Source organism: Camellia sinensis, chromosome 1 (assembly GCF_055761805.1).
Source record: "Camellia sinensis isolate YWXY chromosome 1, ASM5576180v1, whole genome shotgun sequence".
Taxonomy (NCBI): Eukaryota; Viridiplantae; Streptophyta; class Magnoliopsida; order Ericales; family Theaceae; genus Camellia; species Camellia sinensis.
In genome coordinates this window covers 208,023,084-208,033,816 of record NC_138961.1, presented here as the reverse complement: position 1 = coordinate 208,033,816, position 10,733 = coordinate 208,023,084, and the positions used below count along the sequence as shown (strand labels likewise).

At 36.7% G+C, this 10,733-nt stretch overlaps 1 long non-coding RNA gene across 1 annotated transcript; it reads right to left on the bottom strand.

The window, feature by feature from the left end:
- Positions 1–8,635: 8,635 nt before the first annotated feature.
- Positions 8,636–10,733, bottom strand: LOC145801924 (uncharacterized). Its single transcript, XR_014343807.1, has 2 exons — positions 10,411–10,733; positions 8,636–9,091 (listed from the first exon to the last, which is right to left on the bottom strand). It is a non-coding gene; the product is annotated as an uncharacterized LOC145801924 (long non-coding RNA).

Genomic DNA, 10,733 nt, shown 5'->3' with positions numbered 1-10,733 from the left:
TTCTATACAGCATTTTGGGTTTGGACACCACTAACATATATCTATACATATCTTTACCATATCTCTCCATTATATATTATATATTAATTAAGTGTTTAAATACCCTACACACCACCTCCACCCACATGGGTTGGTTCCCACTTTTCATCATCAGTATGTTCACACTCTCTTCCACTTTCTTTTTTTTTTTTTTTTTTTATATCACCCACTCCCTCTTTTTTCTTATCACCCACGAGACTACTCACATGAACCACCCACTATCTCTTAAAATAATTTATCATTTTTCCCACCATCATAATATATTCTATCTATATTTTAATATGTACACATATACATATATATAACTTGAATTCAATTTCGTTTCTTTTTTCTCTTTTCTTTTCTTTTCTATCTATACATACATATTTTTTTTTATTCTATTACTCCGGGTTACATCCCTCTCATCAACTATCTTTTATTTTCTATATATATCTATATATATGTACGTTCCAACCACTTCTGATTTTTTTCAAAATTTTCTTTTATTTCATTCCATAAAACACAAAAACACAAAACAAAAAAAAAAACAAAAAAAAAACACACCAATTTCTTCAACAACAACAAAAAAAAAACAAAAAACAAAAAACAAAAACAAAAACAACAAAAACAAAAACCACATCCACAGGCGGGATTTTTCTTCTCTACTCTGCTGCAGGTCTCTTCTTCTTGCTTTTCTCTTGGGTGTCCCTTACCGGCGCTGCCTCCATACTTCCCACTCCACTGGGCACAATCACTACTCCCTGCTCCTCCACTGCAGCATATGACGGCCCTCCAAATCGGAACATAACGGTGGCCTTCCGCTTCAGCTCCTTATTTTCCGCCTTTAGCACACTTATCTCTGCTCACGCAGCCTTATACATGCGTCGGAGCAGAGCTAGTTGGGCGTTTAACTACTACACCTCATTTGTCCTACTCTGCAGCCGGTGCGACAGGTTTGTGACCGCCGTCATGGTCTCCACACATGACTTCAAAGTATACTGATTGGCCTCAATATCAGTTTGCACCGCCATTTTTTGCTCTACCGACCGCATCGAAAAGTTCAACGGAGCAAAACCAGAGGCGCTTGGTTGAGGTTCACTGGCCACCGCACCAGTTATCTCTCTTGTTGACTCGTTGAGGTCGGGAAAGAGAGTAAGCAGACCACAGGACGAAGAGGCCATATTCTGGGTAGCTGAACGGGAAGACGAGGCCATGTTATGGGTTTTTGAGTGTTTCAGAGAAGGGTTGGTTACAGAGTGTTTACAGAGTGTTTCAAGATTTGCAGCTCTTAGCGACAAGCTCTCAGAGAACGAAGAGGTTTCAACTGGTTTGTTATGCTTCCAAGCCTCAGCCTCCGCTTCGGTTTATAAAGACCATGATGAAGAGGCAGACACGCGCATCATGCGCCTCTCGGTGCTCGCCGACAACTTGGGTACGCCTTTTGATGGCACGTCTTTTGATGGCACGCCTTTTTATAGATTGGGCACGCCTTTTGATGGCACGCCTTTTGAAAGATTGGGCACACCTTTTGAGGGTGCGACTTTTTAAGGATCCGACAAGACTTTGTAAACTGTCCCGACATTGATTCCGGTTAGCTCCTTCAAGGGTCCGACAAGACTCAATAAACTGTCCCGACACTGATTCCGGTTAGCTCCTTCAGGGGTCCGACAAGACTCTGTAAACTGTCCCGACATTGATTCCGGTTAGCTCCTTCAAGGGTCCGACAAGACTCTGTAAACTGTCCCGACATTGATTCCGGTTAGTTTCTACAAGGGTCCAGCAAGACTCCGTAAACTGTCACAACAACTGTCACAACATTGTCTGCTACAACGGTCCGACATGACCCCATAAACTGTCTTCTACATCGGTCCAACACGAGCCAGTGTCTTCTACATCGGTCTGCCATAACCATACAGTCTTCTACAACGGTCTGACATGACCATACAGTGCCTCCTATCCATTTTTTATTTTTCAGATTGTTTTCTTGTTTTGTTACTCTCTCCAAACTCAAGTTGGTTAGTTCCTATCCCCCTTGAGTTTGCAGGGGGCTGTTAAAATGTACCAAAACCTACCACTACACCTACTCCACCCACTTCACCTACTCCACCTACTACTCCACCTACTACATACCTACCTCCTCTAATCTTCAATATATAGGACTCATTGTAAACACAACATTAAAACAATCAATAATACAATTCTCTATTTCTTTTATACATCAATTTTAACACCTAGCAATATGTTCTACTGTTGATTGGTTTCCGTTCCCATAAAAGAGGACAAAATCTGGTATCCTGAAACCTCTTGGATATTCATGTACCCTATCGACCCATTCTGGGTATGGTTTTCTATACACAGGGGTCTGGACCCCCCGAGCCATTGGTCCACACAACTCCCTAACTATCTCAGTGATCTGGTCCCTAGAGACCATATTTTGCGCCTGCTGAACCACCACTGGGGGAACAAACACAAGATTTGGTGGACAAACTTGTGCTTGTGGTCCTCTTGGTCCATAAGGTGGTACATTTGGGACTGGCTGTCCCTGTGGTAGAGGGTGCTGTTGGGGGTGTAGATAACCTCTTTGAGCCTGTCCTGCGAAAGGACCCACGAAAGGTGCTGGAACAGGTATTGTATCCCTTCCACTTGTAGGAAAACCTTCCAACCCCCCAGGTATATATTCGAATAAGGGATTATTGTACCCCCTGGTGCCAGGTATGGCTTCAAATGTGGGATTTGGAATCATTCTTATGTCATTCTCTTGTACCGGGCCAGATCCACCAATTTGCATGGCTTCACTGTTGAACATGGAGACATTCTGGCCTGCTACAGGCCTCGAAATGGGTTCGTACCAAGACTGAGGTGGTAATCTTTCATGAATCTGATTACTGGTTTGACCATTAGAATGTCCATTAGCTTGCATAGGCTGTTTGTCTCTAGCCAATCTTTGCTGAGGGACATTCACCTCCTCTATGTGTCTTACATTCGTTGGTTGGTGGTTATTCATTCGATCCAAAAAGGATACTGCCCACCTTTCCATTGTGTTTATTAATTGCTGTCCCATGGCATCTACCAAGCCGCCCCACGGATTGACTGGCTGAGTAGATAGGACACTGGATGGTCTAATTCCTTGGTCTCGTCCACTATTACGAACAAATGGTATTTGCTCTGAAGTATTGGTCTGTTCGACCATAGGTTCCGATAGGATAGGAGTCTCCACAGGATGTGTTATCACATTATCCTCTGGATTGGATGTCTCCACCTCTCCTTCCACGCCTTCTTCCAAACGTTCATTTTCTCCTTGTCTCCTATGTCTAGCCATTTTTTAAAGGGTCCCACTGAGCGTGCCAAAAATATATGTTGGATTTTTGGCTTTCGAAGGTTACTTTTGTAATTATGAGCGTGCCAGTAAGGATCAATCAGTCCTTACAGAATTGTAATTGCCAAACAATTATTCAGACGATTATGTTATGGTTCTTTCGGCCTCAATAAAGAGGACTTTTACTGGTGGCTTACTAGTAATTTGACTTCAGAGAACTTGAGCATAAGAACAGTTAAATAAACTGAAGCATTTTATTAGTATGAAAAACTTACAATGATCTTAGTTCCGTAGAGAATTACAGCGGCAATATGCTCGAAAACTACTCCTACAAATGAAGTGCAGCGCAGGAACTTAAAGTACAGAAATATAAAGGACAGGAAATAACACTGGAATATGTAAAGTAATTCTTTAGATCTTTTCTTCGTCCCTTCTCTGAAGTCCTTCCTGCTATTTATACTTTCCGAAGATAACCATCGAATTGTACTTCAAACCGTCGAACTGCTCCTCCGTAGTCGCTGATCATGCTACCTTATAAGTAGCTCCACTACGCCTTCACTTGCAGTTAGGCTTCCCCCTTATATTCGAATTTGAATGTGAGCAACCGTTGAAGCCACGTCACTGTACGTCTCTTTGTTGATCCGCTACTACTTAGATCTTATAACAACCAATATTAATTGCCACGTGTCTGATCAGGATCGAAGACCTACCTGGTCTCCCCATATTACCCTCACTTTGCCACGCGTCGAATTGTCACTGGCTAGCACAAAATGTGTAGCCAACAGATTAGAATAATGGAACTCTCACAAAGTTTGTGGATTAAAAGATCATTTTTCTTATATAATAGATAGATGTAAAATAAATAATAAATAAATAAAAATCTTAATCTTATTCTACACACAAAATACAAATTTTAATTATCCAGAGAAATCCTTCCATTTTTTGAAATGCCCAAATTTGGTCAATTTGGCTTGGAACCAAACTGTCCCTTTCCGTAAACCCTCCTCAATGTAAACCCACTCTAAAGTTTAGTACTCAACCATTACATTACTACTGAAGCTTCGTTTGGGATGTGGGTTGATTTTTTATTTTTTTTTATTATTTTAGTTTGGGATTAAAAAGTTCTATTTTGGATGAATTTTTTAGTTTTTTTAACTATTGTGAGAACAAAAATAAAATGATTATAGTTTAAATGTGACATTTTGTCTTATTGACTTTTTAATCTATTTTATCTTTTTGTAACTAAAATAACCAAAAAACATCTCAAACTCACATACCAAACGAAGACTTAGGTAGTGTTTGGTAGAGTTTTAGGATTATGATTTGATAATAGAGTTGTATTTTGAGTTTGTAAGTTTTGGAATTATGATTTGAGTGTAAAAAATTTATTTAGTTATGAGTTTTGAAAAGAGTTTTAAATTGAGCTTGAATTGAGTAATGTGACATATGATATTTGATATAAAAAATTACAACTCATAACCAAACATACAACCCAAAATTCTATTTAAAACTCACAGAAAAAATTTAAAAATTTTCGCAATTTTTTTTTTTTTGTAATATAAAAATAACAGGTGCAAAAAAAAAAACAAACAAACAAACACTGTTCCGATCAACTAGCCAGACGACCGGCGGGACGTCCGGTGGAACGACCGGCTAGCCCAAATTTTTCCGCTTTAGAAAAAGTTTTCAAAAGTGAGTGTGGAATTAATTTTTAAAAACGTTAAACAAAAACCACACTCAAAAGTGAGTGTGGAACTATATTTTGAAAGCCCCACTAAACGGAGCCTTAATTTGTCACCTAACACACAACAAGAAAAACTTAAGTAGCGTTTGGTAAAGTTTTAGGATTATGCTTTAAAAATAAAATTGTATTTTGAATTTGTGACTTTTGAAATTATGATTTAAGTATGAAAAATTTATTTGGTTATAAGTTTTGAAAAAAGTTTTGAATTGAGTTTGAAATGAATGATGTGACATAAAATATTTTATTCAAAAACTTACAACTCATAACCAAACACATAACCCGAAATTCTATTAAAGGCTCCTAAAAAAAATCCAAAAATATTTTTTATTTAAAATATAAAAATAACAAGTGCGCAAAAAAAAATAAAAAAATAAAAAAAAATCACCCGAACACTGTTCCGGTCGGACATTCGGGGACGTCCAGGGGAATGACCGGATAGATGTGTTTTGAAAAGTGAGTGTGGAATCAATTTTTGAAAATGCTAATCAAATATGACACTCAAAGTAAGAGGTGGAACTAGGATTCCAGAATTCTACCAAACAGAGCCTTAAAGTTTTCTTATTACTGAATGCCTTAGTTTTTCGAAAGTTCAAAAAATAAGATCTTATTTCAATGTATTTGGGTTGTTTGGGGTGTCCTAAATAAGTGCACTTGTTGTCTCTTTGAACTAAAAAGTTGAGGAAAAAAATATGGATGTTTGGGTTAACTTTTTGACTTTTTATGAAAAAATGTGTATTAAAAAATTGTATAAATAAGTGTGTAGAAAAAGATAGTGTAGTAGGCCGTACCAGTTGGCAGTGCAATCGGCTAGGTGAGTAGATGGGAAAAGATTGCCTCCTTTCGGGCTTTGATTGGACTGTGTTGTTCAGTTTGTGGGGACCCACCACATGTCCCATTTTTCTAATCGGAACCGTTCAATGTGTAGAACTCATCGAGTACTATATATTTGTAAAAAAATCACGTTGATTGGATATCGATAGCTATCTGATCGTGTTAGTTTCTTTTGTCAACTGTTAACTATAGCACCATCCATTTTTTATACAAAACTTATTTGATCATGTAGATAGCGATATCCGATAGACGTGATTTTTTACAGGCATATAGTACTAGACGAGTTCTATATATTGAACGGTTTGGATTATCGAAACGGGACCCATGGCGGGCCCTCATAGGCCCAACTTTACTATCCAACATAGTGAATGTACACATGTAATTTTTTTTTTCTCCCTTCAACTACAGTTGCTTTGACGTCAACACATTAATGGGCCAAAAAGTTAATTTATATTTTAATATTTGTATATTAATTTTTTTATTTTTTATTTTTTGTTAAATAGTGATAACTTTTTAACTTTTTTTTGATAACTTTTTGATTTTTTAATTTTTTTTAAAGTTTCCAAACCAGCCCAAAAAGCTGCTAGTAACCCAATCATTCTGCTTAGCATCATATGTGTTCAATCCCAAAAAAAATGTATCATAATGACCAAAGAAGGGCCAACCATCATACTGCTTGGGTCTCAAATGTTTTCAATCTCAATAGATGAGACAAAATGACATGATAATGTTTAATAGCATTCATGATTTTGTACCCTCTTTTCTCCATTTTCACTTTTGTATGTTTTGGAATTGAGTTCAGCAAAAATTAGCAATTGACTCTCAAGCTCTACTCTTGTCACATGTAAGACTTCCCTTCCTGTGCTATAACTTCCGATATATAAGAAAAGAGACAAAACAAGCAAATTATATACAAGCGATATTCGTTTAAAACTGTCATTACTAGTATTAGGTGAGACCACATGGATAAGTAGGATAGGGAGGAGAAGGGGATCATTAGTTCCATATGTTTATACATACATATTTATTTATTTATTTCTATATAAATATAATAGTGAATCATATAATGTGATTGATAGGGGATTGGCTCTCAGGGCTGGTAGTTGAGACGTTTTCATTATTGGGTCACATGTCATGAACTCATTAATGCTAGAATCCCCACCAACCAACTATACATATTATATATATATACACATGTACAATGACATAATGTATGTGTAAGTAAGATGTGATGAATAAAATACATCTTTATAATTCATGTTTTGCAAGAGCGGTCATATCATTTTTCAAAGGAAATGGATAATTTTTCAGTCAATCCAAGAGAAACAACTAGAAGAAAGGAAAGCAATGTATTTAATTAGATATTGTTATTATTATCATCATAGTAAGATAGGAATAAGAAAGTGATATATGATAGGTGGTGAAATTTGAACTCAAAGGTAAAGTCAGAACAACAGTTGAAAATTTATGTATTAAATCACTGAAATGATTTAAGCAACTGGGCAAGCTCAGAAGAACAGTTAAATTTTCTTACCCCAATTAATGCTAGTATACTACACACAGTATACGCAGAAAAAGGTACAATTATTTTGTTGATGATTCATGGTTGATAAGTTCTAAGTTTACTAACACACATGATATACCTCATATGGTGATATCTAGAAAAAGTTCTCCCAAATCATGGGAGACTTAATGATGTTCACTTGGTTACTTGGTACCAAACAATTAATTTTGTACTAAAAAAGACAACCCTAGTGTAAGAAATCTTTCCCTACAGAGTTTGATATTGTTCAAATGTACGAAGACTTAATTATTTAAAGAATGTTTTGAATGAAAAGTTGTTCTTCTTACTACAAAAAATGCAATTGCTTTTAAAAATATATAGAGGGTGTTTTAGGAAGATGATTAAAAGTTACTTTTTGACTTTTTTTGTGAGAGATGAAAGTGGATTAAAAGTTAGGAAATGACTTTTAACCCATTTTCCAAAATAGGCCCAAAAAAAATGGTCAAGTGATGCATCCTTCTTTTACAGTCAGTTTGAATTGGATGATTCCAAGAGAAAAAAATCCAGTCCGTCTTCCCAAATGGCTTGTTTAGAATCTTTGAACAGCTTAATAGCTAAGAAGAAATAGAGGAATGTGGAGAAATAGACAAAAGAGTTGAAATCACTTATGCTGTGTTTGGTTGAGGGATTTGAGGAGGGATTTGGAAAGGGAAATGGAAAAGGTAGGTGAATGTGAAAAAAATATACCTACATTTCACATAGTTTCACACACCTTTTCTCTTTCTCTTTCCAAATCCCTCCCTAAATCCCCCAACCAAACACAGATTAGTGAATCTCCCCAAAATTGTAGTGACTTGGAAAGAAAAGAGATGGAGTTGGTAATTATCTGTTTTGCCCTTGCTTTTTTATAAGAAGTGGTTTCTGATTTTGTCCCTCTTACTCACAATATAAATCTTTCTTTTTTTTTTCTTTTCTCTAGCAAGTAAAAGATAACCCACTATTTTCTATTCATTTTTCTCGTCACTATCCTTTATTTTCTTTCTTTCCGTCCTCTCCTATCTAATCATTTATTGAATTTTCTCTCCCAGTTTACATAACGATGGTTAGAAATGACTGTCATAAAGGAAATTCATGGAAGTGAATTAAAACAGGATTTGCTAAATTCATCAGTTTCACTACTTCTAATTTAGCATTTGTTACTACAATAAATCCCAGTAAAGCCTTGGCGATTTAGGTCAGATTTTGGCCATCTCAATTATTATATATTATGGCTTCAACCATATGTTTCCATTATAATATCAACACTGATACAATGATCTCTAAGTGCTATATGGATCAAATAGTTGTCTGAAGGCACGAAGTGAATTAACTAAAACGAGCAGACAAATAAAGATGATGGTCACAATAACTGATTACGACCAACTTGATGACTAGAGAGATTTCTAAAAAATGGCACGAGATCCTGTGTCTTGAAAATGACCATTCACAAACTAGTGGTACGCATGTAGGAGTGTGGTAGTAGGAGAAATGCGTGGAGGGCTAGAGGAAGAACACGACACCCAACGACAGGGAAAGGTGAGAGCCATATATAGATAGCAATCTTGAAGGACCATACCCAAGTCTTTGGAGTGCAACCAAAGTTGTTGAATCAAGCAATGTGGCAGCTTGAGGCACATATCTGAAGCACAAAGGAGCATTGATTAGAGTCTTCAGAAGCAATCAATGTGATAGATACAAGGACTGCTCAATCTCTTTCCTGAAAATAAAGTACTACTCATGAGAGAGACTAAATTATAGACATTATTGTTAGAATATACCCACTTGTCAAATGACAATTGAGCTTACAAGAGAGATGATGGCCTAGCCTAGTGGTTGGGCACGGGCTCTTGCACGGTCAGCTCAACAATAGGGTGGGACCTGTGATGGACCTTACGGGTCAGATTGGACCTCTCCAACCCATAATCGGACTGGAGGGGAAGCTAATACTGGAAGTCTTGAGAAAGAAAAAAAAAAGTAGTCATATCTTGGAATTTAGAAGAGGAATGCAATTCCTATGAAATTTCTAATTTCGTGGAACTTGCATATTCCGGAGTAATTTTCCAAGCCTCAGGGAGTGGTAACCCACCAATTGCTTCAAAAAATGACTTGCAGAAGCAGAGCAGACTAGTCTGGGTGTCCCATCAAATTATCGGAGGAACCACAAGCGAAAGGTAAATGAATTGTGACCGGCCAAGCCCACAGCCCAGTTGATTGTGATGGTTCAACTTCAAGCCATGAGGGCTCCAACTTCAACTATCAAAAATTTCAACATTTTCTGATTACAAAACCATATAAATATTTGGATTGCCTGTCAACTTTTTATCAGTGTTGTTATAAATGAAACATGATAGTTGAAATGGGAAGGCATGACTTGGATTAGCATTTGTTCCATTTTTAGAAAGGATATTTTAAGGAATCATTTATTTCATCACAAATTAATTTTAGGATAGGCTCGGCTTCTCTCCAATACTGGATCATCCAACTTGAGCGCATCACGTGCTTTACTTTGATAATTTAATTCGTTAATTTTTTTTACTTTGACTTACTAGAGAAGCCCAATCCTATAATATTATACCACTACAACTATGCTTAATAAATCCTTTACAATAAAGAGAAACTAAAACACAGAAAATGCTTATTATTTCACGAGAGCATTATTAACCACTCCAGTTTCATCACTAATTGAATAATGGTTGCAACTAATCTTCCACTAGCCACTCTTTTTACATTTTATATCTTTTCATAAAAAATGTGACATGCAATCCAACTTTCAACCGAGAACATAATTATCGAACCCATGAGTGATTCATTAGCGCTCAAAAATTAAAGTAATAACCAAATTCAATACACAGGAATAATAAACTCCACTATTCTCTTGAGATTCAGTGTTCTCACAATAGTTCATTGAACAAGCATAAACAGAAAAATTGAGTGCCTAAGTCCAATAGAGACACTTACACAAGGGGCGAGTCAGACATCAAAACACCAATCTTCTCTGCATGTCCGAACTGAAACGCAGATAAGAACTAATTCCAAGGTGGTGGTGACAAATCACACAATCACAAAACAAGTTCTGGCTTTACACACTGCATATTTTCAAGACAACCCATGGGAGAAGAAACAGGATGCAAAAGAGTATGCATTGAAACCAAAACAGAAAAGAAAAGAAAGAAATCCACAAGCACGCAAGAACAGAAAACTATTCAGTAACGAAGACTAGAAGAAGATTGAAAATTATTTAGTAGTCTGAGAGCACCGTGGCATGCGTGTGCGATGCTCTT